General features: G+C 38.2%; 1 protein-coding gene across 7 annotated transcripts in view; it reads right to left on the bottom strand.

Annotated features, from left to right (window-relative positions):
• The window catches only part of Rngtt (RNA guanylyltransferase and 5'-phosphatase), a 214,470-nt gene that overhangs the window by 22,049 nt on the left and 166,612 nt on the right, over window positions 1-25,809 (bottom strand). The gene's annotated exons all lie outside the window — the stretch shown is intronic.

Here is a 25,809-nt window from a genome sequence, read left to right as displayed (position 1 = left end):
CCTCCAACAATGCCACACCTCCAATAATATCACTCCCTATGAGTCTATGGGGGCTATTTTCATTCAAACCACCACACCATTCATTAGTTGATGGACATCTAAGCTGTTTCTATGAACACAGATGAACAAGTATCTTTATAATAAGATGTAGAGTCCTTTGGTTACAGAATGGTATAGCCAGATCTTGTGGTAGATTGATTTTAGCTTTTTTTTTTTTTTTATGAACCTTCACATTGATTTCCATACTGGGTATACCAGTTTGCATTTCCACCAACAATGAGCAAGTGCTCTCCTTTCCTAGCATCTTTGGCAGCATCAGCTGCCATTGTTTTATTGAGCTTGGTCATTCTGACTGGGTAAGTGAAACTAGTTTTAATTTGTATGTTAATGATGGCTAAGAATGTTGAACATACCTCTAGGTGTTTCTCAGTGATTTGTGTTTCATCTTTTGAGAACTCTTTGCTTAGTTCTGTACCCCATTTTTAATTAGGTTGTTTCTTGATGTTAAATTTCTTTAGTTCTTTATATATTTTAGATATTATTCTTGATGTTAATCTCTTTAGTTCTTTATATATTTTAGATATTATTCTCCTATTAGATATGTAATTAGTAAAGATATTTCCCAAATTCTGTAGCCTGCCACTTTGTCCAATAGTAGTGTCTTTTGCTGTACAGAAGCTTTTCAGCTTCATGAGGTACCATTTATTGATGTTCTTAGTGCCTATGCTATCAGTGTCTTGTTCAGAATGTCTTTCCTGTGCCACTAAGTTCAAGACTAACCCCCACTTTCTCTTCTCTCAGATACATGCTATCTTGGTCTATTATACTGTATAGGTATGGAGTGTACATCTTTGTTTTATTCCTGATTTTAGAGGAAATGCTTTGAGTTTATCTCCATTTAGAATGATGATGACTCAGTCTATCAATTTTTGATTTTTAAGCTCTGGCTGTGCTGAAAATCACTATGTAAACCAGGCTAGCCTCAAAATCAGAGACCTGCCTTCCTCTGCTTCCAGAGTGTTGAAATTAAGATCATGTACCACCATGCCTGGCTCACTCGATCACCTTTTGACAGCAAATACCTAACCGAACACCTTTTTTTGTTGATGGTATGCCTCAGTAGTGGAGTGTTTGATCCTTAGCATAGTAAATGACTAGGTAAATAAATAAAATGAAATAAACTCATGGTCTGAGGACCCTGAGACAGGGTCTCATGATCTTGCTGCTTCCCAAGTGCTGAGATTATAGGCATGTACTACCAGGTCTGGTTTGAAAATTATACAGCTAATTATTATCCATAAATATTCATGTTTAACAAAGTTCCCAAAATAACCAAAGCAAGTAATTCATTAAAATATTAACATACAGCTCAAATGAGTCTTGCTCTAGTAATATTCACTAAAAATTCCATTTATTAACTATGTTCTTCCTAGTGGGAGAGAACTGTCCACCAGATAGATCCACAATGAGTATGTTCTATTGATGATGAGTGACACTTCCTTCCTGTTGCCTAGTACTAAGAACACTACCAATAATGCTAGGGGACTCTTGATCTTCTAGATAAGTTCTTTCTCCTTCAAAATAACTTAATTTGCTTTAATAATAGTAGCAGACATAGAAACCTGAACATCATTTGAACTGTTAAGACTGTTCAGAATATTCACAATACTAATCATAATCCAGAATTCCTTGGGTTAGTGAAAATGTTTTTGTAGTTATTAAGACTCATCTGGGCAAACAAGGCTCCCGAGATTGCTTTTTTCCTCCTCTTATTGAAAATAGGTTTTCCTTTATATAATATATCCTGATTATGGCTTCCCCTCCCTCTACTCTTCACCTTCCCTCTCACTTGGATCTAGCTCCTTTCTCTCTCTCACTAAAAAACAAACAGGCTTCTATGGGGACTATCTACAAGTCTATACCTGAATCTGAAATCACAAAGACACAGAGCTCTTTGTCTACAGCAGCTGTACTCCAACTTTGGTATAAAATAGTCACTTAGAGGCATTTTAAGTCATTTGATGTATATGGATCATATTTCCTCTTCCAGAAAGAAATCTAAGGAGTTACAGAGATGGGATACAAATGCAGAGAGAGAATGATATCCAGATTCAGGTTCTATTTTGTGTCTATGTACTCTCTGAATGACAAATTTTATAGAAACCTATCTCATTCTCCCAAGATACCAGAACTGTCATAAAACACTCACAAGAGGTTTAAAGTTTAAAGTGATTGCAATAAATTAGTTACCAATATCATATTCATGAAATATATTCCTAAAAAATTGAAACATACCTCAAAAATCTCATAAAATCAAATGCTTTAGAACTAGAACTTCAAACAGGAACCCAACAACCACCAATCAGACATTCTTATTCTATAATATTCAAGTACTAAAATGATTAAAGTGCTCCCCATTATCTCTATTATTCATTGTCAGGTAGTAAGGTAGTTTAAAAAAAGAGCAAGTTCTTTATTTTAGTAATTTGTACTTTAAGGACTTAGCCAAGATATTTAATCTAATTACTGGTTGGAATTTTTTCCCTTCATGGGGAAGAAGGGAGAAATTACTTTCATTAATGCCTATAAGGTAGGAGAGCACTTCATGTCTATCATCAGCCTTTGAATTGTTCTGGTCTGAGAGTGCTAAGGACTGGATCAGGAACTTACGCATGCCAAATGAGAGCTCTACCACTAAGCTCTATTTCCTGCCTCTGTTATTTTATAATAACAAAGTAAAGGATTATGTATGGATTTAGAGCTGTAAACTGCATTGTCTCTTGGCAATAGTGAGGCATTTGGCACAGTGAAAGGAAACTATTGATAAAATTCTATTATCAAGAAATTAACTAGTTAGGGTGGCACATGTCAGTAGGATAGTCTCAAGAAATAAAGACAAGATCAACCTGGGGCCAGTGAGATGACTTAATGGGTAGGGTTCATGCTAACAAGCCTGACCATATATTTGATTGTCAGAACCCACTGACTCCCAAAAAGTTGTCCTCTGACCTCAACTAGTATGCCCTGGTGTGTGCATTACGCCTTCAAATAAATAAAAGGAATTACAGGAGCTAGGGATGCAGTTCAGGGTTAGAGTACAAGTATGTACACAAAAAATCAATTTAACTTCCTTTTATAATAAGTTGGTAATACGCTTCTTTAAAATTCTATAAAAGACTTCTTCCTCCTCTTACATTTTAATGCTTGTTTGTTTACTTGAGTACTAGAGGTTGAATCCAGACCCTCTCACATGGTAGGCAAGTTCCCTACATTCTCAGCCCTGTTCTGTATCTTTTATTTTGGAACAGGGTCTCAATAATGTGCCCAGGTTGGCCTTGAACTTGTGATTTTTCTACCTCAGGTTACAGAAGGGTATAACTTTAATACCAGTTTTAAAAACTTCCCATCTCATTTGCAAAAAAAAAAAAAAAGGTATTTTTAGTATGTATTTATCTTTTAGAAGAAAGTTTTGTTGTACATTGTAAAAAATTTACAAAACATGTCACTGATTATTACCTCTAAAATGGTGGCTATCTAGCTACTGTTTTTTAAAACACAAATCACATATTTTGTAAACTTTTGAATTTAACTACAATTTTAATAGAAATGCCAGATTTTAGAAAATTCTCTTTTGTTTTTTGAGATATGGTCTTGCTAAGTTGCCTGCACTGTCTTCAAATTCTGTTACTTACACAGGGCTTGAACTTGCAATTCTGTCTCAGCCTATATTTTAGGAGGGTAGGTATCTTAATTTGAGAACACTGAGTGAAACTATCTCATAATCTAATGTAGTTAACTGTTAATAATACTCCTTTATTAAAATCATATTGCTGGTGCTGGAGAGATGGCTCAGCAGTTAATAGTAGAGCCACATTCATTTCCCAGCACCCATGTCAAATGGCACACATCCTCCTCTTACTCCACTTTCAAGTAATCTGATGCCCTCATCTGGCCTTTATGGGTATCTTTACACACACAGACATACACACCCCTACTCATACATTAAAACAAAAATAAACCTTAAAAAAAACCCTGTATTACTAGTATATCTTTTCTTGTGAAATCTAGTAGTTCTGCTGTGGAATAATGTCTGTCTTAAAGCCCCCACCCCCAAACACACACACAGAATAAATCATCTTAGCTGTAAAAAGGTGGGAGGGAGATCCTTGTTTTAAAGGCCTACAATCTGGTGTTTCCCTAGCACATAAACACTGTGTAGCTGGACTTCACAGCCTGCTATGGCAGCAAACAGCTGAATTCTACCTACTCCCCAATCAATCGTGAAGGAAGCACACCTATGTCCAACAGGAGAGCAATGGCTGGTCCAGTCAGGAAGTGACAGAGCAGCTGCAGTCTCTCTCCTCTTGTCAAGACAGTAACTCAGTTACATTTCCTTTTGCTAGTTTTTGTTCTTTTAGTAACTTGCTCTTTATCTTACTTGTTTTGAAATCAAGACCCAACAGTGAGAACAATTATACTAATAATGATAGGGAATTTGTTTGCATTGTTGTTTGCATTGAGATTCAAAAACACTTCAATTGACCATACATCTGTGACAGCAAGTAATGCCTATTCTTACATCCATTTTAAATGTTTCCTTATTACAGCTTATTAGAAATGTTAAGTCTGAAATGCAGCATCATGGCTGTTCAATTTCCAGGCCACAATTTTATGATAATCATATGCAATATATTCATGTGTTAACAGAGCTGCCTAACAATGCCCCAAATGGGGCTGCACTCTCTCCCATGACCACAGACAGTGAGAGCTCTTGGAGAATTTTCACTTACTTTGCAGCATGCAGTATTTTGCTAACTTAGTTCAGTTTATTTGCCACTAGCTCAGAGAAGAGACCATAAGTGTTCAAAGAACTAGTTGTTACTTATTGAATGACAGGATTCTCTTTTTAGGCAGGTTTCAAATCAAACTAAAGGAAAATGCCTTGGTACTTTATACTCACTGCTACTTAGAGTGGCACAAAGGAATGAGGGATCAGCTCCAGAGAGCCAGTTTTCTCCACAGCACTCATGGTCTTCTCAACCAGGCAAGGGACATTATGTCCTGCACAGGAGCTGAGAGCAACAGCAACCCTTCCCTCTACCCACCCTGACCTTCCTCCCTTTTGGTACCAGGCCAAAAGCTCTTATGCTCATTGCTTTACCCAGAGTATCTGCTCCTATGCAGTCAGCAGACCATGCACTTGAGGGAAGGGATGGAAATGCCAAGAATAAGGGTCATGTGGTGGTACCCCTCATATATATGCATTCTGCATTGGGCTTCAAAAAAACACCAACAAAACAAACAAAAACCTCTAGGACTAAGAGTTTTTTCACAGAATTCTATAAAAATGACAATTAACAAAATTCATTTTTTTCTATCTGGTTGCCTTTGAGGGAGTACCAAGGCTTGAATCTTGGCTGGAAGGGAGTATAAAAGCTCACCTACACCAACTCTTTTAGATGGAAATAACTAAGGTTTACAGGGTGTCTAAAAAGAGTCTGAAGCACATACTTCTTTGGGTCTAGACTTCTGGCATCTTGATTAAGGGTATTGACTTTAGAATGGTCTACCAGAACTTCCTTAGTAAATAAAAGGAAGAACTTTGCATGCCAATTCTGCTTTGCAGTCACAAATGTTTTGCTAGAGAGAAAAGCTTAATCTGAGTTTTCTAATGCAACACACATACACAAGCTACTACAGGCACACAAACTTACAAGCTTATTTATTTATTTATTTGGCTCAATACATTATAGTGTCTTGTATTTTACTTCATTAAACAAAACCAAAACTGGACAAACTACAGTGATTTCAGGACAAATCAGCAAAGTTGGGGGGGGGGGATACCTCATTGAGTAGATGAATATATCAAACAACTAGCAGCAAGATTGTGGAGGAAGCAATGTCTTGAGTTGCATAAAAAAGGGGAGAGTGGGGAGGGGAGAGAGAAGGCTCAAGACAGGAGTCTGCTAGCCTAAGACCCTCACCTCATGGCCCCTAGACTAACTGCACTGTGAAGAGGCTAGGCTACCCTTAGCCAGGTCATATCACCCATCTCTTCTGCAGTCTTTTTGCATGGAACACTGGCTAAGTGCAGCTGATGCTTTAGAGACTGCCACACCTCCACTGAACATAGAATAGGTGCTAAATGGCCTCATTGCTGCATCAGCCTCTCCTCCCCTTTGCCAGTCACGTGATTTTTACCAGAATTAATTCTTGTGGAAACCTCTGTCTGTCCAAGTTTTTGTGCCTCACCGACAAGTCTTATTCTTCTCTTTCTTCAAAATATAATCTGTCGAATTCTCTCTCTTAACTAGACTGTTGCCTCCTTCAAAACTGCTTATGCTAGATGTATGTGCTTGCAATCCCAGAATGGAGGCCAGGCCAGCCTGGGCTAGAGGTCCCCTTTCAAAACAAAGAACAAACAAAGAAGACCTATATTCCCAAAATTTGAGAGGCCAAAGCAGAGAGGATCTTCTTTGATTTTGAAGCCAAAGACCCTATTTAAAAAAATGAAACAAAACAATCCTAAACCACAGAGTAACTTCAAGGTAATGACCTAGTCACTTGGCAATCTGATGTTTTCTCTCTAGAAATCATTTAAAACCATGTGCTTATGGTTTTAAGTGATTTCTCTTAAAGAGGCACTCTTACCTCTTCAGATGCATGATTCTAGCAAGGAAGTAGAATATTAACTATGAAAGAAATGAAAGAAACAAGAGAGGACAAAAGAAGCAAACAGTCTCCTATGCGGTCTTTATTACATGGGAAGCAAGCAAAATAATTAAGGTATACAAATACGTCTTGTTCATACTTGAGATGAACAAAGCTTGTCTCCTTCCTAATAAAAAGAAATAAAAGATAAGGACTTACTCACCCATCTTTTATCAATAGTTTACAATAGGGAAAAGTGCAAAGACAAGAGAAAATAATGAAGATGCACCATGTTCTTTTTCATCACAGAATAGGAGAAGAGCTAGGTGATACACACTAAATAAAAACAGATTTGCATACTGTACCTGATAGGAACTCAAAGAATTTACAAAAACTAATCTTTCCAACCTTATGAGCCATTTTTACACAATTTCTATTTTAAACAATAAACTTTAGATTCAGGTGTGATGGATGGTTTTAGCTGTCAAATTGGCACAATGTAGAATTTCTTGGGAAAAGGAGTCTCAAAGAGAAAACTGTGTAGACGTTGTTGGCCTGTGGGCGTGTCAGTGAGGGACTGATTACCTTTGTTAAGTTACCTGAGGTAGGAAAGTGGGTGGACTATCCCCTAGGCAGAGGATCCTGAACTGTGTAAGGGTGAAGAAAGTCAGCTACGTGTAACCATACATATAATCAAAGTGTAACCATGCATATAATCAATCATTCTTGTGTGCTTCCTGACTACTGAAGCAACATAAGCAGCTGTCTTAAATTCCTGCCTCCTTGCAGTAACTTCCCTGCAAAGTGACCTAGCATTGTGAACTACAATCAACTTTCTCCCCAGGTTGCTTTTGTCAGATTATTTTATCACAACAGAAGCAAAACTAAGATATCATGTAAACAAGAATGAACTGAAAAAATGTTTCTGCCTTAGTATGCTCATGCTAAAATACAACTGTATCACATCTTTAAATAATTTCTCATAATAAAAAAATATTTCCATCAAAATTTCCTACAAAATCTGAAAAGAGAAGGGCCAGTGGCCTCAGGAGCCAGTGCAGGGGCTAAGCTTCTGTGTCAGTGTGATCAGGGTACCCTAAGAGACTGGGGCTTTGCTGCTGGTGGTCTCTACAGTCACTGTGGGCATGACGTTGAGACCTGCGAAGTTCCAGTTATCATTACAGAATCCATAGTCCAAACTGGATCGTTAAATAGCAAATAAACAAGCTAGGCTTTGTAAAGAAGCAACCAGATCCAACATAGCAACTCAGCAAACCCTCAGAACTAATACAGAGTAAAGGGAAAAATATCAATAATCCAGCAAAACAGAACTTCACCAAACAAAATAACAGAAAATAGCAAACCCATTTCTCTAATAGCCTTAAACGAAATGATCTCAACAGACCACTAAAAAGATACAGATTAATGGACTGGATTAAAAAACAGAAACTAACTATATGTTGTTGCCAAGAAATACAACTTGGATAACAAAGATACCAAAAAAAATTAATAACAAAGGGTAGAAAACTACAAACTAAATGGAAAATGTAAACAAGCAGGCAGAGCTATCCTTACATCAAAGTAAACTTCAAGCCAAAGCTAACTAGAAGAGAGTACACATTAACAAAAGGAAAAATTCACCAAAAAAAAAAAATGTAACAAATGTAGACTTTTAAGCACCACATATCAGAGCTTCCTCTTTAGCTTTGACACCAATTTTCATGTAGCCCAGGTTAACCTTAAGCTATTATATAGTCAAAGATAACCTTGAATTCCTGAGCCTCCTGCATCTACCTTCCAGCTATTGGGACTACAACAGGTATACACCATCAGGCCTGATTTATGTAGTGTTTGGAGACTGAACCTCAGGTTTTGTGATGTTAGGCAAGCACTCTAACAAACTGAATTAACATTCCCAGTTCCAAAGGTATTAATTTTACTTCATCTTAACTCCAAAGCACTTATCTATAGATTTTTTTTATATTTTCCATAATTATGACTTGTGGTTTCTAACAATGATTCTGTTATCTGAACAAAATTGTCAATGCATTCATTTATATTATCATAAATCCTTAAAGTCAAATACAAATAATTACTATATGTCAATAAATAAAGCCCAACATAGGACAGTTTCTCCACATCTATGAGGGATATTCTAAGATTCCTAATAGATGCCTTCATATTATTGTGACAATATACCTGAGATAGTCAACTTATAAAAAAGGAGTTCAATTTGGCCCGTGGTCTGGTAGATTTCAGTCCATGGTCACTTGGCCTTATTTTAGGCCTTTATCATCATGGCCAGGGAACAGAATGGGAGGCCTGTTTACCTCATAAAGGGCAAAAAGGAAAGGAGGAGGACTTGAGTCCCAGCATCCCCTTCAAGGGCATGACCTAACTTCCTCCCACTATTCTCTACCTCTTAAAGGTTTAGGACCTTCCACTGGCATCACAGGCTGAGACCAAGCCTTCAACCCATGCATGTGGTTTTGAGGAATACTCAAGATCCAAGCAACAGCATCATTATAAAGTAAAATCCGTAAATTAAACATATAAAGTGATTAGCAATAACAATGACAAGATAATTACAACAGCTTGCTATAATACATTATTTGAAAGTTATTCTGGGAATTTTTATTTAGTATCTTCTGACTGTAGATGAGCATAGATAACAAAGCACAGAAAACAAGACTGCTTCTGTAATCATAAATAGATTGCTTTGCTTTTGGGGGTGGTTTGAATGAGACTGGTCCTCATAGGCCAATATATTTGAATGCTTGGGCCCCAGGTGTAGGATTAGGAGGTATGGCATTGTTGGAGGAGGTGTGTCACTGGGGATGGGCCTTGAGTTTTCAAAAGCCCAGGCCAGGCCCAGTCTGTGTCTGTCTCTGTCTCTCTCAGCCTCCTGCTTGTGGACCAAATGTAAGCTCTCAGCTATTGCTCCAGTGTCATGCCTGCCTGCCTGCTTGCCTGCCTGCCGCCATGCTTCCTGACATGTTGGTTATGTACTCTCTCTGAATCTATAAGCAAGCCCCCAATTAAATACTTTCTTTTATAAGTTGCCTTGGTCATGGTATCTTTTCACAGCAATAGCAAAGTAACTAAGACAACAGTTTTGGTTTAACAAAAACAAACCAGAAAGGATCTTAAATGTGTTTATTTAAAAAAAAAAATTTTAGGGGTTGGCAAGATTGCTCAGTGGAGCCTGGCAAATTATAAAGTATAATTCATAAATTAAACATATAAAGCAATAATAATGACAAGATAATTGTAACAGTATGATATAATATATTATTTGAAAGTTATTCTGGAAAATTTTATTTAGTATCTTCAGACTGCAAAGTTCCATCCCTGGAACCCACCCACATGGTAGGAGAGATCCAACTCCTGAAATTATCCTCTGAACTCTACACATGGGTCCACATCCTCCCTCCTCAATACATAAAAAAATAAAAATAAAGAAGAAAGAAAAAGAAAAAAGCCCCCACTTTAAAAAATATTGTGCATATAGGTATTTTACCTCCCTGTTGATGCACCACATATATACAGTATACCCTGAGCAGGCAGAAGATGTTGAATCTCCTGGAACTAAAGTTACAGATGTTTGTGAGCCTCTGTGTGGGTATTAGAAGTCAAAGTCAGTCCTTATGAAAGAGGAGCCAGTGCTCTTAACCACTGAGCCATCTCTCTAGCATCCAAAACCCCACATTTTAACTAAAATGAAAACACAAACAAAAAATAATTTTAAGTCAAAAATGAGAAGCTCAAATTTCACACCCAATTCTGAATAACTTCCAGTATGCAATTGAAGGGAAAATTTGATAGTATCTTTCTGGTCTTGTTCAATTATTGAGACACTTTGAGAAAGATAATATCAAGAACTCTGGAATTTAGATTAAATTAAATTAAAATCAAATTTTTTAATTATTTGTAAACCAAATTAGATTAAAATCTGGAATTAAAAAAAAAAGAAGTACACACTGTACACCACACCTCAGAAGTCTTTTATTAGTCCACGTTTGTTGCAACCTTTTGTGTCTTTTACCCAACTGCTTATTATGGTGATGGTTTTAAGACAGGATCTCATATAGCCCAGGCTGGCCTTGAACTCCTTACTTTCTTGCCTGCACTCCATTCAAGGCCTGCACTGTCATACCTGGATATTATCCATTTTAAAAGTGTGCAATCTGGAATACAGTAAATAATCTCTATAACATTTGGCAAAATATTAGGGACAATAACTCCTATTGTTTTGTGCTTTCCTAATATTTCCTGAATTATTCTGCACTCAATCTGTGTAGGAAAATATAATTATATATAACAGAATTTTCTTGATTAGAAAATAAGGCTTAACAGCAGTACTCACGTGGTTTATTCATACTTCCTCAACATATAATTTGGTGTAAAACTACTAGTGGTGGTAAGTGAAGGCAAGTAATAGAGTATTCATTTCTTTTCATTGTATTGTCAATCTGAAATGGAAAATGCTGGCTATTCGATTAGGTTATTTATGAATTAAAACAGAATACTGTGTTAATGTGCTCCTAAACTGAAGTTCTGTGTCACAAACATCAAAGCCTACACATGGTATCCCACAAGCACTACCTTTTCTGAAAAGATACATCAAGCTCTAGGGAGCCAGGGTATCCTAAAACAGATATTCAAAAAAACATGCCCTATGGTTTAGGTTACTCGCTTTCTTCATTATTCATGCCAGGAGTTCTGTTACAAAAGAAAGGTGCATTTGAAGAGCTTAAAGTAGCAAGAAAAGAAGGCCCCCATCTGGCTTGTAACTGTTTTAGGAATGACAGGGGCAAAGGAAGTACCATTTTCATACATGACTTTTGTGGGTTTAGCATTTATACTAGGTACTTTATCCACCACTCCATATAATTCGTGTTTTCTATATTTTGTCATTCCTATCCTAGAGACAAAATTCCAGGGAATTCCCACTACCAAATTACACCTGGACCCAACATTTGCTTAGTTCTAAACTCTGTCCTATGTGTCAGGGATTAGTTGGCTTTTCAATTGAAAGACATATCTTTTTTTCTTATATTTTAATGGATTCATGAAAATATCTCCATAAAGATTTATAAAACCTAATTAGGAAAATTAATCCCATACCTCGTAAGAGATACACCACAAGCTAGCTACCTCTCTCACAAGTGAATCTAAGCTAAAAAGCCAACACAAACTAAAAAGTTATGTGTAAGATACACATTGTCACTAACCTACCAAATTTTTCTGTTGGTTAGACAGTGGAAACAATCTTCTCACAGGATACCTGTTGTAGTTACCACAAGCTCACTGCTTTCAGAAATGACTGACATATGCATGTCTTTTTAGGATTCCGTTTTATCAAAAGCTGGAAAATTAATTCACACCTCTTTCCATGCAATCCTTGTGTGTTAGAGATCAAAAGCCACTGCAAAGATTCATTGCTAAGTAATTTCTAGTCTACTCTCAACTCAGAAATCCATTCATCTACTTTTGGGAAAAGATCTAGTTCCAAGACAGGTCTGCTATGTTAAGTTCTAACAATTGTAAAGCAAATACTTAGCAAAAAGAATAGTTCTAAGTTTTAAAGTTCAGACAAAAAACAGAACTCAAATCATAATCATAAGTGTACTGATTTTTAGGCACAGAAACGAAAGATTCCAGTAAGTAAACTATTCACTTATTTCCTTTGTCTGTGAATAACCTTTGTAACAAATCTTGGCTGAACATATTAATTATATTATATTATATTATATTATATTATATTATATTATATTATATTATATTATATTATATTTCGTTTTATCAATTACAAGTGTTAGCTGATCTCTCATCAGTTAAACAGAAGTACTTCCCATCCTTATAGGTATTTTAAATACACACATCCCTCAAAAGCTACAACATGCAATTTTCCATACAGCACCTGTTTTCTTCCAAGAGAGAAACAGAAGCAATGGTGTGGAAAACTTCAATTTATAAAACATGTAGCCTTCTGTGAGCATAAGATGGTATTACCAAAAGTGAATTATGCTATTTTTTGCTCCTGCTAGTAAGACAAACAAAAATTTAAATGTTTATCAATTTTCATTAATGGTGTCAAAGATGCCTCCTTACCACAAGAAAACATTAGAGCAGACATTTAGTGAAATGTACAAATGTGCACCCATGAAAGAAGAGGTAGTATCTCTTTTCTTCACTGACATGGGATTCCTTTATCATATGAGAGGCTGTTAAACAGTCTCAAGTGACTTTAAAGCTGTTTAAAATAAAAAAAAAAAAACCCTATGAAGTTTAGGCTTTCAAGACTATTAACCAATAATCTATAGTCAGAATACCTATGACTCAAATACACACATTCATTTCCAACACGGAAAACTTAGTAGTGGCTAGAGCTATAACACTCTTTTAAAAAATAATAAAAAATTCATATTTCACGGTAGTATATAAAGTGCTTGCCGGGTGGTGGCACAGTCATCAACCACTCCTGGAAAAAAGCACTGCTCCTGCCCGGAGCCTGGCCCCTGCTCCCGTGTGCTGTTCTCCTGTTTAGCTAATTCAGTTTGTATCTTAAATTGCATGACTATATTTCACTTTTGTTTTTCATCCTTGAGTGCCCACTACCTTAGCTTCACTTCTGTTGCTGTGATAAACATTTAACTAATTATCAATTGTTACAGTCGATCATTCTGGAAAACTCAAACATCACCTTCAAAGTAAAAAGCCGAGAACTGAATGCAGGTCTGCTCTTGCTTGCATTCAGACCACTCTCTCCATTCTCATACAGTTCAGCAGCACTGTCCATAGTGGGCTGGGTCTTCCCACATCAGTGAACTGAAGACAATCCCCTAAAGACACGCCCACAGGCCAACCAAAGGTGACAACCCTCACTAAGACTCTTCCCAGGTGAAATCTCGGTTGTGTCAAGTCGACAACTAAAGCTAACCATCATGCCCACAATACTCTAAAACATGTTTAGGGCTCCATGGGAATTTAGGTAAGTACCAAAAAAGCACTTAGGGTATAGTTCAGTTATAGTTAGAGAATCTCATCTAACATGTGAAAGGGTCTGGGTTCAATCCCTAGCAAAGTAAAAATAAGAAAGGAAAGATGGATACTCACAGGCAAGAATGACTGACGGCAATAAAGGTCATGAATACCATACCCAATCATGGCCAGACTCTGTTCCGAGAATTTCATAGGCATTAACACATTGACTACTGCTATAGTTGGGGGTCACAACAGCATGAGAGCTGGATTAAAGGGTCACAGCTTTAGGAAGGCTGAGAACCACTGGTCTAGGTTGTGAACTTCTATAATAAAAATCTAAAAGTGCCCCAGTTATAAAAACTGATGAAGCCATTCTTTAAGAGATGTCTCTGGACAGTATGTGATGTTTGGGTTGTTTTCATAACAAACTATATACTGCTTCTGTGAGCATTTGGAACTGACTTCCGTCAGAGCTTTGCCTAGCATGTGGAACTCACATGCTAAAGAGCCCCATCCATAGCTTACATCCAATTGACTTTGTCTTTTCTTCAAGGCAGCCAGAGTGAAACTGTAATACCATGCACTTCATGATTACTTGCCACAGTACTCAGACAGCAGCAATAAGTTGTGCAGTGAAGAAGCAAGCAAACTACTTCCATCTCCTTAATAAGGAATGTGCATTATAAGCCACATACACTGCTACTGTTAAAAGGGCAAGGAAAATCCCAGCAAGGAACTGACAAGCAGAGTAGAACTGACTGAGTTATCCTGCTGAAGAAACTTGAAGACACACAGGTACAAGTTGGAAAGAGAAATGTTTTAAGCCTCAAGACTGTTTTATAACAATTAGCATTGCTCTGAGTAGCAGTGACATCAGCAGCTGCCTTACTGAAGAAACATACTTTTAAATTAGAGACAGCAAGGTCACTGAAAAAAACCACTCAAATCAAAAATATTCTTTTAGGGCATAACCGCTGCTGCTATCTGTCATGCCAACAGTCACAGATTTACAGCCAGTAAGTAGCACTATATTAAATTATTAAGGATTACAAATGTATTACATGCAATTGACAGACATGAAAAGCACATCTGTAGGTACTTTAAACATAACAACATATGGCCACAACTGTGGGGCTGCTTTCAGAAAAAAACACAGGGTAGCTGTTGAGATGGCTCAGTGATTAAGAGCAGTGACTGTTCTTGCAGAGGATCTGGGTTCAATTCCCAGCACCCACACAGTGGCTCACAACTAACTCCCTGCAACTAACTCTAGTTCCAGGGGGGTTGATACTTTCTTCTGTCCTCCACAAGCACTGCAAGCATGTGGTGCACAAATATACAAGCAGGCAAAGCACTTATATATACAAAATAAAAATAAGTAAAAAATTTTAAAAAGAAATTTAATGTCTGTGAATCAAAGTACCAAATACGTCTACAGAGAGATATAGAGATACTTTTAGGCTCCTGGGTCAAATACTGGAGTGGAGAGCTTGCACACGCACATATCAAGTCACTGGTTTATAAACATTAGAACTTCTTGGAATACTGGCAGGGGAAAAAAATTGAAGTAGCAAGAAAAGAACTGCCAGAATTTGACCCTAAAAAAATGACATCTGGCATTAAATCTGCAACAATAAAGGTCCTTTTTCTAGGCAGTAACTGGCTTCAGAACACTGAAGTTGCTTTATTAAAGCCCAGAGCAACAGCTGGAAATGATACTACAAATGAGACATAAAAATTATAGCAGAAGCTGCTTAAAAATGAAATTTCTGGCCGGGCGGTGGTGGCGCACGCCTTTAATCCCAGCACTCGGGAGGCAGAGGCAGGCGGATCCCTGTGAGTTCGAGGCCAGCCTGGGCTACCAAGTGAGTTCCAGGAAAGGCGCAAAGCTACACAGAGAAACCCTGTCTCAAAAAAAACCAAAAAAAAAGAAAAAAAAGAAAAAAAAAGAAATTTCTGATATATAACAAAAATTAATATAAAGGCTTACTTTAAAAAGCTATGCAGAAAGGCTGGGTAGATGGCACAGTAGGTAAATACTTGCCATGTAAGTGTGAATCCACATAGAAGCCAGGTGGGTGTAGGGCCTGTAATACCAGTGCACAGAAGGTAGATACAAGGAATTTCCAGAACAAACTGGCTAGCCAGACCAGTTGAATTAGTAAGCTCTTGGTTCAGTGAAAGACCCTGCTTATTAAGGTGAAAAGTGAATGAAAGACACCTGGTTGCCAATCTTGGACCTCTACATGCAGACACATAGATGTATCCCTACACACACATGTGCTCATACATTCAGACATGCACATACACAAGCACACAAACCATTCACATACATAAGCAAAAGTAAAATAAAATAAAAACTAAAAAATACATAAAAATAAAGGTACATAAAAAATACTTCCATGAGGGGCTGGAGAGATGACTCAGTGGTTAACAGAGTGCTTGCTGCTCATGCAGAGGACCTGAGTTCAGTTTCCAGCACCCACAACTGCCTGCAACTTCAACTCCAGGAGATCCAATGACTTCTTCTAGCCTCTGTGGGCATATGCACATATTTGGATTACAAACACACAGACATAAGCAAGCAAAACAACAACAACAAAATATCTATCTTTTATTGATCATGGGCAAGTTATTTTATTTCTTTGGGCCTCAGTTTTTTCATTCATGTGTCAGCAAAACTAATATTTACTTTATAAAGCTGCTATAAATATTAGAAGGAATAATGTATTTTGACCACATGACATAAATAAAATTACTTCTAATGCCTCTATATTTGGTTTTCTTCCACAGGTATTACAATTAGAATCATACAGTTATTTTGATATCAGAGCTATGTTTCTAAAACTTATCTTTAATTTCAAAACAAACACCTAATTTTAAGAATGATATCCAAGATTATTTTTCTAAAAGGAATATATATATATATAAAATGAATCATTGGTGAATTGTTCTACTGGGTAGAAACCATCAGAGTTCAAGTTTCTGTTTCCAGGTACCAGATAGAAACGTGCCAAGGGACTGAAGTGATGACTTGGCACACGCTACACAAGTGCTCGACCAACAGGCTACATCCCCAGCTGCCAAAGAGACTGACTTGTGTTTTGTTTTATACAGTCTCAGAATGTAACCAAGACTAGCCTTAAACATATGACCATTTTGTTTCTACCTCTCGGAAGTTGAGATTACAGGGCTCTGCTACCACAGCCAGCTGATAACATTATAAAAGATTGTACATGTGTGTTTTGTTGTGTGGGTGCTCATGCCACGGTGCACACATGGAGATCACAGAAGAGCCTGTGGGAGTCGGTTCTCTGTTGACATTATGTGCATGCTGGGGACTGAAGTAAGGTGACCAGGCCTGGTGGCAAACACTTGTATCTGCTGAGCTATCTTCCTAGATTCATGGTATTTCAGTGCTTCCCTCCACATCTAGTACTGGGAATTGAACCAGAGTTCAAGCATCCTCTGCAAGTCTTTACACTCAAATATCAGTTTTAAAAATAACTTCCTGAAGAAGCTGTGAGTGTAATCATAGTGGAAAATTAGACCATTACTAGGAAAAGTGCGATGAATCTTGCCTCCCCCTCACTATAGGCCAGGCTGATGAAGCTTCTACCGCAGTCTCCAAAGTGATGGGATTACAGGGATATATTTGTGGCATTTTGAATGAGAAATGCCTCACTACAAGCTGACTCTGTTGCCTGCTTTTAGGACCCTTTCCTCCTTCTGGGTTGCCTCATTCAGTCTTAATAGAAGAGGAGGTGCCTAGTCTCACCACAACTTGATATACCATGGCTAACTGATATCTATGGGAGGCTTGCCCTTTTCTGAAGAGAAACGGAGGAGACAGAGTGGATGTGTGTGTGGGGGCGGGTAGGAAAGGGAATGGGACTGGGAGGAGAGGAGAGAGGGGAAACTGAGGTTGGGTGTAAAAACAAAAAAATAAATACAACAACAACAACCAAGACACAGTTGTCCTGTAGAAATAATTTTTTTTAATACGCTACATTGAAAATAAAAAGAAAAAAATCTTTTTTTTTTTTTTTTGGTTTTTCGAGACAGGGTTTCTCTGTGTAGCTTTGCGCCTTTCCTGGAACTCACTTGGTAGCCCAGGCTGGCCTCGAACTCACAGAGATCCACCTGGCTCTGCCTCCCGAGTGCTGGGATTAAAGGCGTGTGCCACCACCGCCCGGCTATGAAAAAAATCTTTTTAAAAATTCTTAATTTTCAAAACGTAAAACAAAACTAACTTAAATACCAACTATGGAAAGGCAGAATCTTCCACAACTTGAACTGTCAGATTCAAGACAAACTTAGGCATTCAGAAGGATCTAACTATTGCATTCACTTCCTGTTACAAATAATAGTCCAGAATGAACAGGGGCAGAGTTAGAACTGAGAGACACACGAACTAAACGATTTCTGCATCAGCTCTACTTCTTTGTTTCAGATAATGTGAGGAAAATATAAAACTATTTACCACAGTGACGACTTTAGGAATCCAGGACTCTTTATTTACTATCCATAGGCACAGCCATTTATTCTCCATTTCTTTAGCCTGGACTAAAACAAACTATATGAAATAATGACTTGAGTCTCTAAGAAGGGATCCAGTTTTTACCCTAAGTTTGGTTCTTACCTAAATGTGTTTGTTTCCTAAACAAATATTTAAGGATTTTTCTCCACTAGTTTCAACCAGTGGGGAAATTTTTAAGTGAGGAGTCAGTGTAAGAGTAGGTTAGAAACTATCTCTGTGGAACGAGAGATATGGCTCAGCAATTAAGAGCAGAGGAGGGGGTCCTTCGATAGCTCAGTTGGTAGAGCAGAGAACTGTAGTTGGATCTTCCGGGCATCCTTAGGTCACTGGTTTGAATCCGGCTCAAAGGAATCCGTAATGCCGGGCGGTGGTGGCACATGCCTTTAATCCCAGCACTCGGGAGGCAGAGGCAGGCGGATCTCTGTGAGTTCGAGGCCAGCCTGGTCTCCAAAGCAAGTTCCAGGAAAGGCGCAAAGCTACTCAGAGAAACCCTGTCTCAAAAAAACCAAAAAAAAAAAAAAAAAGAGCAGAGGATCTGGGTTTGATTCATAGCACTTATATAGTGATTCACAATCACCTGAAATTGCAGTTTTAGGGGATCTGATGGCCACTTCTGACCTCCATAAGCATCAGGCACACATAAAATAAATATACATACTTACAGGCAAAACACTCCACATGTTTAAAAAAAAAAAATGAGAAAACCCAAAACAAAACAACTCTTAAGAAGTTACCTCTGTGGAATGAAATAACAAAAAAGACTACTCCAAGGAGAAAACTAGTAGAAAAACATTAGAAATCACAATGGTGACAGACATGAAAAGTGTGTGAAACTGAAGGGCAAAAAAGAAGATATAAACAAGCAGAAGGATGAAAAACTGTCGATTCAGAACCTGGAGAATAAAGTCAGCAACATGGTTAAGAAAATAAACATGAAACTGAGATTTGGGGTTAAAAAGAAATGGAAATCCTGGAGATGAAATGATGAATGAAACAGACAGACAAAACCACAGTGAAAGAGCACCAATAGACCAGCAAAAAAAAAGAGAGCACGTCAAGAACGGGGACAAAGTTGAGGAAATGCTACATTCCAACATCCACAAGAAGGACTCAGACAGAACACACATCATTATCTCAAAAGACACAGAGAAGCCCTTTAGCAAAGCTCAGAGCCCTCACGGTAAAAAGCTGTGGACAAGCTAGGAATAGAAGGAACATACCTCAGCATAGTAAAGGCTACAGTTAGAACAAATTATAGCCAGCACGATATTAAATGGAGAAGAGCTAAACGTTTTCTTTGCTATCAGAAAAAGACAAGACTTTCTATTCTTCACTCTTGAAACCTTAGCTAGGGCAATAAAGCAAGAGAATTAAAAAAATACAGAGATACAAACAGGATAGGAGTAAGTCAAATTATCTATTTCACACAATATGATCCTATTGTTAAAGGACTATCAGAAGACTTAGATTTTAAAAACACTTTCAGCAAAATACCAGAATACAATATTAATATGCAAAAAAATCAGTAACTTTTCTATATATCAAATGTACCCGCAAAGAAAAAAATTAGGGAAAAACAATCCTATTGACAATAACCCCCCACCCCCAACACACACACACCTTAAATAAGGAAGTGAAATGCTTCAGAGACTGAAGACACTTGAAGATATTCACAGAAAGGCAATATCAATACAGTAAGAATGGTTACATCGCAAAAAAAACAAACAAACAAACAAAAAAAAACAACCAAACAAACAAAACCTATAGATCCAAAGTAATCCCCCTCAAAATTTAAAGAACCAGAAAAAAAAAAATACTAAATACCTTACAGAAAAGTTGGGATACAGTTCAGTTAATGAATTTAATTTCCCAAAATCGCATAGAAGCAGGCAGGAAAATCAAAAGTTCAAGGCCATCCTGAGCTACATAGTGAGTATGTCTAAGACCACCCTGCTCTACAAGAGAATCTATCTCAAACACAAACAATAAAAACTGGCCTCCAGAAAAAGGCCTCTCCATCACAGAGATGACAGCTCCTGAATACTAATATCCCCGAAGGCCTTCTAGGTGCTGGGGATGCAGTGTTAAAGCACTTGGCATATGCAAAGCCCTGGGTTTAATCCAAGCACTAAACCAACAACCTTCTAGGGGAACAAGATATGGAGGCAGAAGGTAATATGATCATCTTGTGTCTTTACAGGCCCAGGCCAGCATTTGCATCTCAGATTCTAACCACAGCTTAAACTGTAAAAAAGGAGACTCTTCTACAGTCATACTTCTCGATGTGTACTCTCCTTTTCCTAAATGACTACCAACTTTGTTTTTAAATCTGTTTTAAAAGCACCTCAGGGACAGATGTGGTGGCCTTTAATCCCAGCACTCAGGAGGTAAAAGATTATTAGGGTTCAAGGCCATCCTTGGTCAACACAGTGAGTTCCAGACCAGCCTGGACTATGTAATAGCAGAGTTCCTATCGCAAAAAAACAAAACAACAGCAAAAATCCCAGAGTTGGAGAGATGGCTCAACAGTTAGGAATGTGCACTACTCATTCGAACAACCTGAATTCAGTTTCTAGAGTCTATATCAGATGGCTCACAACCCCAACAACTCCAGCTCCAGGGGGATCCAATGCCTCCAACTCGAAGGGCACTTACACACAAACACACACATATATGTAATCTGAAAAAATAAAAATAAATCCTAAAAAGTCATTAAAATTAACTTTGCTTCAAAACATAGCCAAGTAAATAAAATTTAAAAAATGAACAAGAAAATAGCTTACAGATTAAATATACAAAGAACATTTTTGTTCAGTTGTATGTGTTTTAAGCTACATGTTACGAGAGTAAGCGTTTTTATAAATGTTTGGAGTTGAGACTAGTGACTCACATCTGTTACCCTTGCCTCTTGGCAGTGAAAGCTGGAGGACTGCTGTAAATCTGAAGTCACTCAGGGCTACACGGGTTCTAGACTGTCTATGCAAAGCGAGACTCTAGTTCAAAAACAGAAAACGGGCTGGAGATTGCTCAGTGGTTAAGAGCATGCACTGTTCTTCCAGATGACTGGAGTTTCATTGCCAGCACCAACACTGAGTATCTCACAATCACCTGCAACTCCAGCTCCAGGGGGAGCCATCCTCCTCTTCAGGTCTCTGAGGGCAGCTATACACATGTGGTAACAGCCAAACACATACATGAATACAAATTCAAATGTTATAAAAATTAGCAAAGTCAGTAAAGTTCTTGCTACACAACCAAAAGTAAGTGAGGAAAATAAAAGTAACTTTTAAAAAGTTTACAATGTGAAGCCGGGCTGTGGTGGTGCACGCTTTTAATCCCAGCACTCAGGAGGCAGAGCCAGGCGGATCTCTGTGAGTTCAAGGCCAGCCTGGTCTACAGAGTGAGTTCTAGGACAGGCACCAAAACTACACAGAGAAACCCTGTCTCGAAAAACCAAAAAGAAAAAGAAAAAAGAAAAAAAGAAGTTTACAATGTGAAGCTAGAGAGATGGTTCAGTGGGTTAGACCACTTGTTACACTTGCAGAGGACTCCAAGCACTGACATGGTGGCTCACAATCATCTGTACTCCAGTTCCAGGGGCTCTGACCCTCTTTCTGACTATGTAGGCAATAGGCATGTATTTGGTATATACACACATACAAGCAAGCAAAACATTCATACATAGAAATTAAAAATTACATGTTTTTAATGTATGATTCAATCTTGAAGAATAGAATAGCCAAAGTGTACAGTGTTTATAAAGTCTACAGCAGTGCAGTAGCCTAGGCCTCCACATTCACTAGTCACTGTTAGAACCCAGAAAAGCAGGAACCTTGCCTCTGCCTCTGAAACATTTATGAAGGAACTTTCACTGTACCTCACGGGTATGAACACTCCTCAGTGCCTCTGTCATCCGTCTATGACAGTGAGGCGTGAACACTCCTTGGAGCATTAGTCAGTCATGCATGCTATTTTTCATGGCATTAGTATTAAATCTCTTATCCAAAAGATAATTCACTTCAGCATCCCTTTAAGCTGCAAACCCTAAACCTTTCATTCACTGCTCCCCAAACCAACTTTCAGCTCTGCAAGCTCCAATCATAAGAAGTACCCTTTATAGGTACATCAACTTTTATCCTTCTTATTGATGATGATGATGATGATGACGACGACGACGACGACGACGACGACGACGACGAGGACGACGTGAGTGGGGGGGGAGTACACACATGTACCTTGGTGCTCATGTGGAGATCTGAGGACAGCTTTGTGGATTCAGTTCTCTCCTGCTTTATGTGGGTTCCAGGGCTTGAACTCAAGTCATCTGGTTTGTAAGGCAAGCACTTTTGCTTACTGAACCATCTCTCCAGCCCCTATTTTTATCTTTTAAATTGTATTTTGACTGTAGCTTTTAAGAATGTTTGGATATATAAATACTAGCCATGGTTGTTCACAGGAGCAAGGCAAAGTACTATACACCTCTAATCCTAGCACTTAGAAGGATGGAACAGAAGATTTTGAGTTTAAATCCAGCTTAAGGTATGTGCCAAGTTCAAGCCCAACTTGAGAAACATTACAAGACCATGTCTCAGAGAAAAAGAGACAGGGAGAGAGAGAAAGAGAGGAAGGAAGGAAGGAAGGAAGGAAGGAAGGAAGGAAGGAAGGAAGGAAGGAAGGAAGGAAGGAAGGAAGACCATCAATAACAACAGTATTTCACACAACAAAATCGAGAGGGGGGGGAGGGGGGGAGGGGGAGAGAGAGAGAGAGAGAGGAAGGAAGGAGGAGGAGGGAGAAGAGGAAGAAGAAGAAAGATCAACTACTTGCCCCTATGTTCCTCTCACCCAAACCCCATCTCAGTATATACCCCTGGTTGGCCTCAAACTTGTAATCTTCTTGCCTCAGTTGAAATAACACTATGTGTACTACCATACTGACTAAGAATTATCTTATTACACAGTGCATGGCTACATTTGTCATGTATTTCTCTAACACCAATTTACCTCTCCACCCATATCTATTATTTCCCTGCATAAAAACCTTTGTTCCTACTCAACTATTACTTACTCCTTGCACCAAATAAAGCTTTTTGTACTTTTGTACACTGCCAAACATCCTCTACCCCAAAAAGAGGAAACAGAGAAAGACCCACAGACAAAACCTATCACTTATATAATCAGTAAAAACAATTCTTGCTGCCTTTGAGACTACTTCCCCAACTACCCCAGTTCAAAGCACTTCCTCAGCTTTTGACATTAACAGCCAGTTCTAAGCATCTGACACATATCATCTTAAGATTGTACAGTTAATGATTATATTATGAAAATATCCTTTTCCATCAGATGCTAGGGTCAGGAACAAACAAAGATCTTAAGTTTTACATGCCATCTCCAACTGCTTGTTTTTGATCATCAGGTAAAGTTTGGGCCAAGTCACCACAGAACATACATAAAGGTGCAGGAAGAGAGAACTGTAAACATGTTATTATTTAGAAGAGAAAGTTAGAGGAAATAAAAATACAATGGAAGGAGAAAGTCAATAGAAGGACTTCCTATTTGCTAGACTGCCGATTTTTAAAGTAAACAAAACCAAACTAATGCAAAGCTGATATATGAAATGTCTGGAAATCCATAAATATGAGATTGATGTTATGCTAGGGTATGTCATGCCGAAAACAGACTATCAAGGAGTAAAGGTTCTGAGCAGATGAGGCAACATGACCTACCATGGGGCACTGCGAACAGGTGTGTGTTGATTGCTGTGGCTGACAGAGATAACTAAAGGAAAGTCTGGGCTCACATGATGTGGATCACATGATGTGGAACTCCAAAGAATGAGTAGAATTCAAATGAACAAATCCGTCTTTACTTATTTCCTCCCAAAGTATAATCTTTAATGCTTTTATTGATTTGATAAATCACTCACTCAAACCAATGAAGACATTTGAAAATTATTGAATTTTACTTAAGATTTCAGCTATTATGGAAAAAGGTGACTCCTAAAATACCAGGAGACTGGATAAAATAGCCTGGTACAATTAACTGGTAACAGTAAAGCCCCTTACAAGACAGTTTCCATTTCTAATGTAGCTCTATCACACTATACACAGCCACTAAGTAACACGTGATGACCCACATGCCATGTGCATGTTGATTTATTTCATTCATCCTTTTGCCAAGCCATCATCACTATGGGAATAGTAATGCTTACAGCTTTTATATCATCCTATTACCCCATGCTATGCAACCAACCTACTCATTCTGAAACTTAAAAAACATCTGTTCCTTCTCCCTGCAATTCTGCTATAATTCACTTTGTAGCTAAAACCAGTTCTGAGTCATCAAACTAACTCCAAGACATACTGGTGGAAAAACATTAAAACATTTTAATTTCAACTATACTCATATTCAACTTTAAGCTAAAAAAGTATAAAACTGTTTCGCTGTATCTAGCATAATTGCCATACCCGGTTGAAAAATTCTACAAATGAGAATAACTCTTCTTTTATGAATTAATTAACACTCATATACACAGGGTATTTGTTTATACATGTGATTTTTACTAACTTGTTCTCAAAGAAATGAAATGGATTTCTAGACTGTCTCAAATTAATAAAACCTTATGATAGTTTTAACCCCAAACTCTTGGATAGTAAAAATACTAAAGTAGTGTTGGAAACAGAAAACTTTAAGGGCCAGTCTATGTTTAGACAATAGAGCACTGATATGGATACTAGGGATGAGTCAGCTAAAACACAGGTGAGAATGGATACAGGGTCTATTAGTCAGCAAAAGATGGCTGACACTGGATGTCCAGGGAACTCCAAAGTGAATAGTGATATACCGTTCTATAACTGTTTTTGGCAGAGTGTCACTTTAGTGCAATTCTGCATAAATATGGCCTTGAGGGTAGAGGGCAGAATCCTCTTTTCTGCTTTTATCAGCCTTCCTGTGTTTGTCTGCAGGCCTGTGTGCCCGTCTGTGCATGTGCCTATGTCTGTCTGTGTGCAGCCTGCATATGCCAATGAGTGTCTGAGTGCCTGCCTTTCACTGCCTGACAACCAGCCTATATACTGGTGAATAAAGCAGGTTTTATTTGCTCTCTGCTCCTCACAGTGTCTTCAATCTCCAGAGGTTCTGTGACCCTTCTCCTTTCCTGGCACTGGAGCATGGCAGGAAAAGTCTGGCACTATGAACAGGATATGCCTGCAGTGCAAAAATACCCAAGAAAGTTGAACTGGATTCCCACGCCACTGGGAGAAGAGTGGAACAGCTGATGAGAAAGTAAGCTGGCTGTTTTGATTGTGCCAAAAGCTTGAGATTACTTTGCAAGGGTTATAAGCTGAGAGAGAAACTGAGAGCTGAGTATGTGATTTAGAGCACGAGGAGCTCACTGAGAGCTTTTATCAAAAGAGAAACAACACATCAGAGCCCAGGGGAACTGAATCTGCAGCTCTGAAAGTGGAGGAGATGGAGAAGTTCGCTTCCATTTCCACCCACCCTTCTTGAAGGCAGGGCCTACAAGTTCTAAGACCAACAAATGGAGAACGTTCACTAATGAGCTGTGTGATGGCTGGAGTGCAGCTGGTACGGGCTGATGGTGATGAGCTGCCAGAGACTGAGTAAAAGAATCT

Source organism: Peromyscus maniculatus, chromosome 2, assembly GCF_049852395.1.
Source record: "Peromyscus maniculatus bairdii isolate BWxNUB_F1_BW_parent chromosome 2, HU_Pman_BW_mat_3.1, whole genome shotgun sequence".
Classification (NCBI taxonomy): Eukaryota; Metazoa; Chordata; class Mammalia; order Rodentia; family Cricetidae; genus Peromyscus; species Peromyscus maniculatus.
The sequence above is the reverse complement of the archived record's forward strand: the minus strand, read 5'-3'. Positions and strand labels throughout refer to the sequence as shown.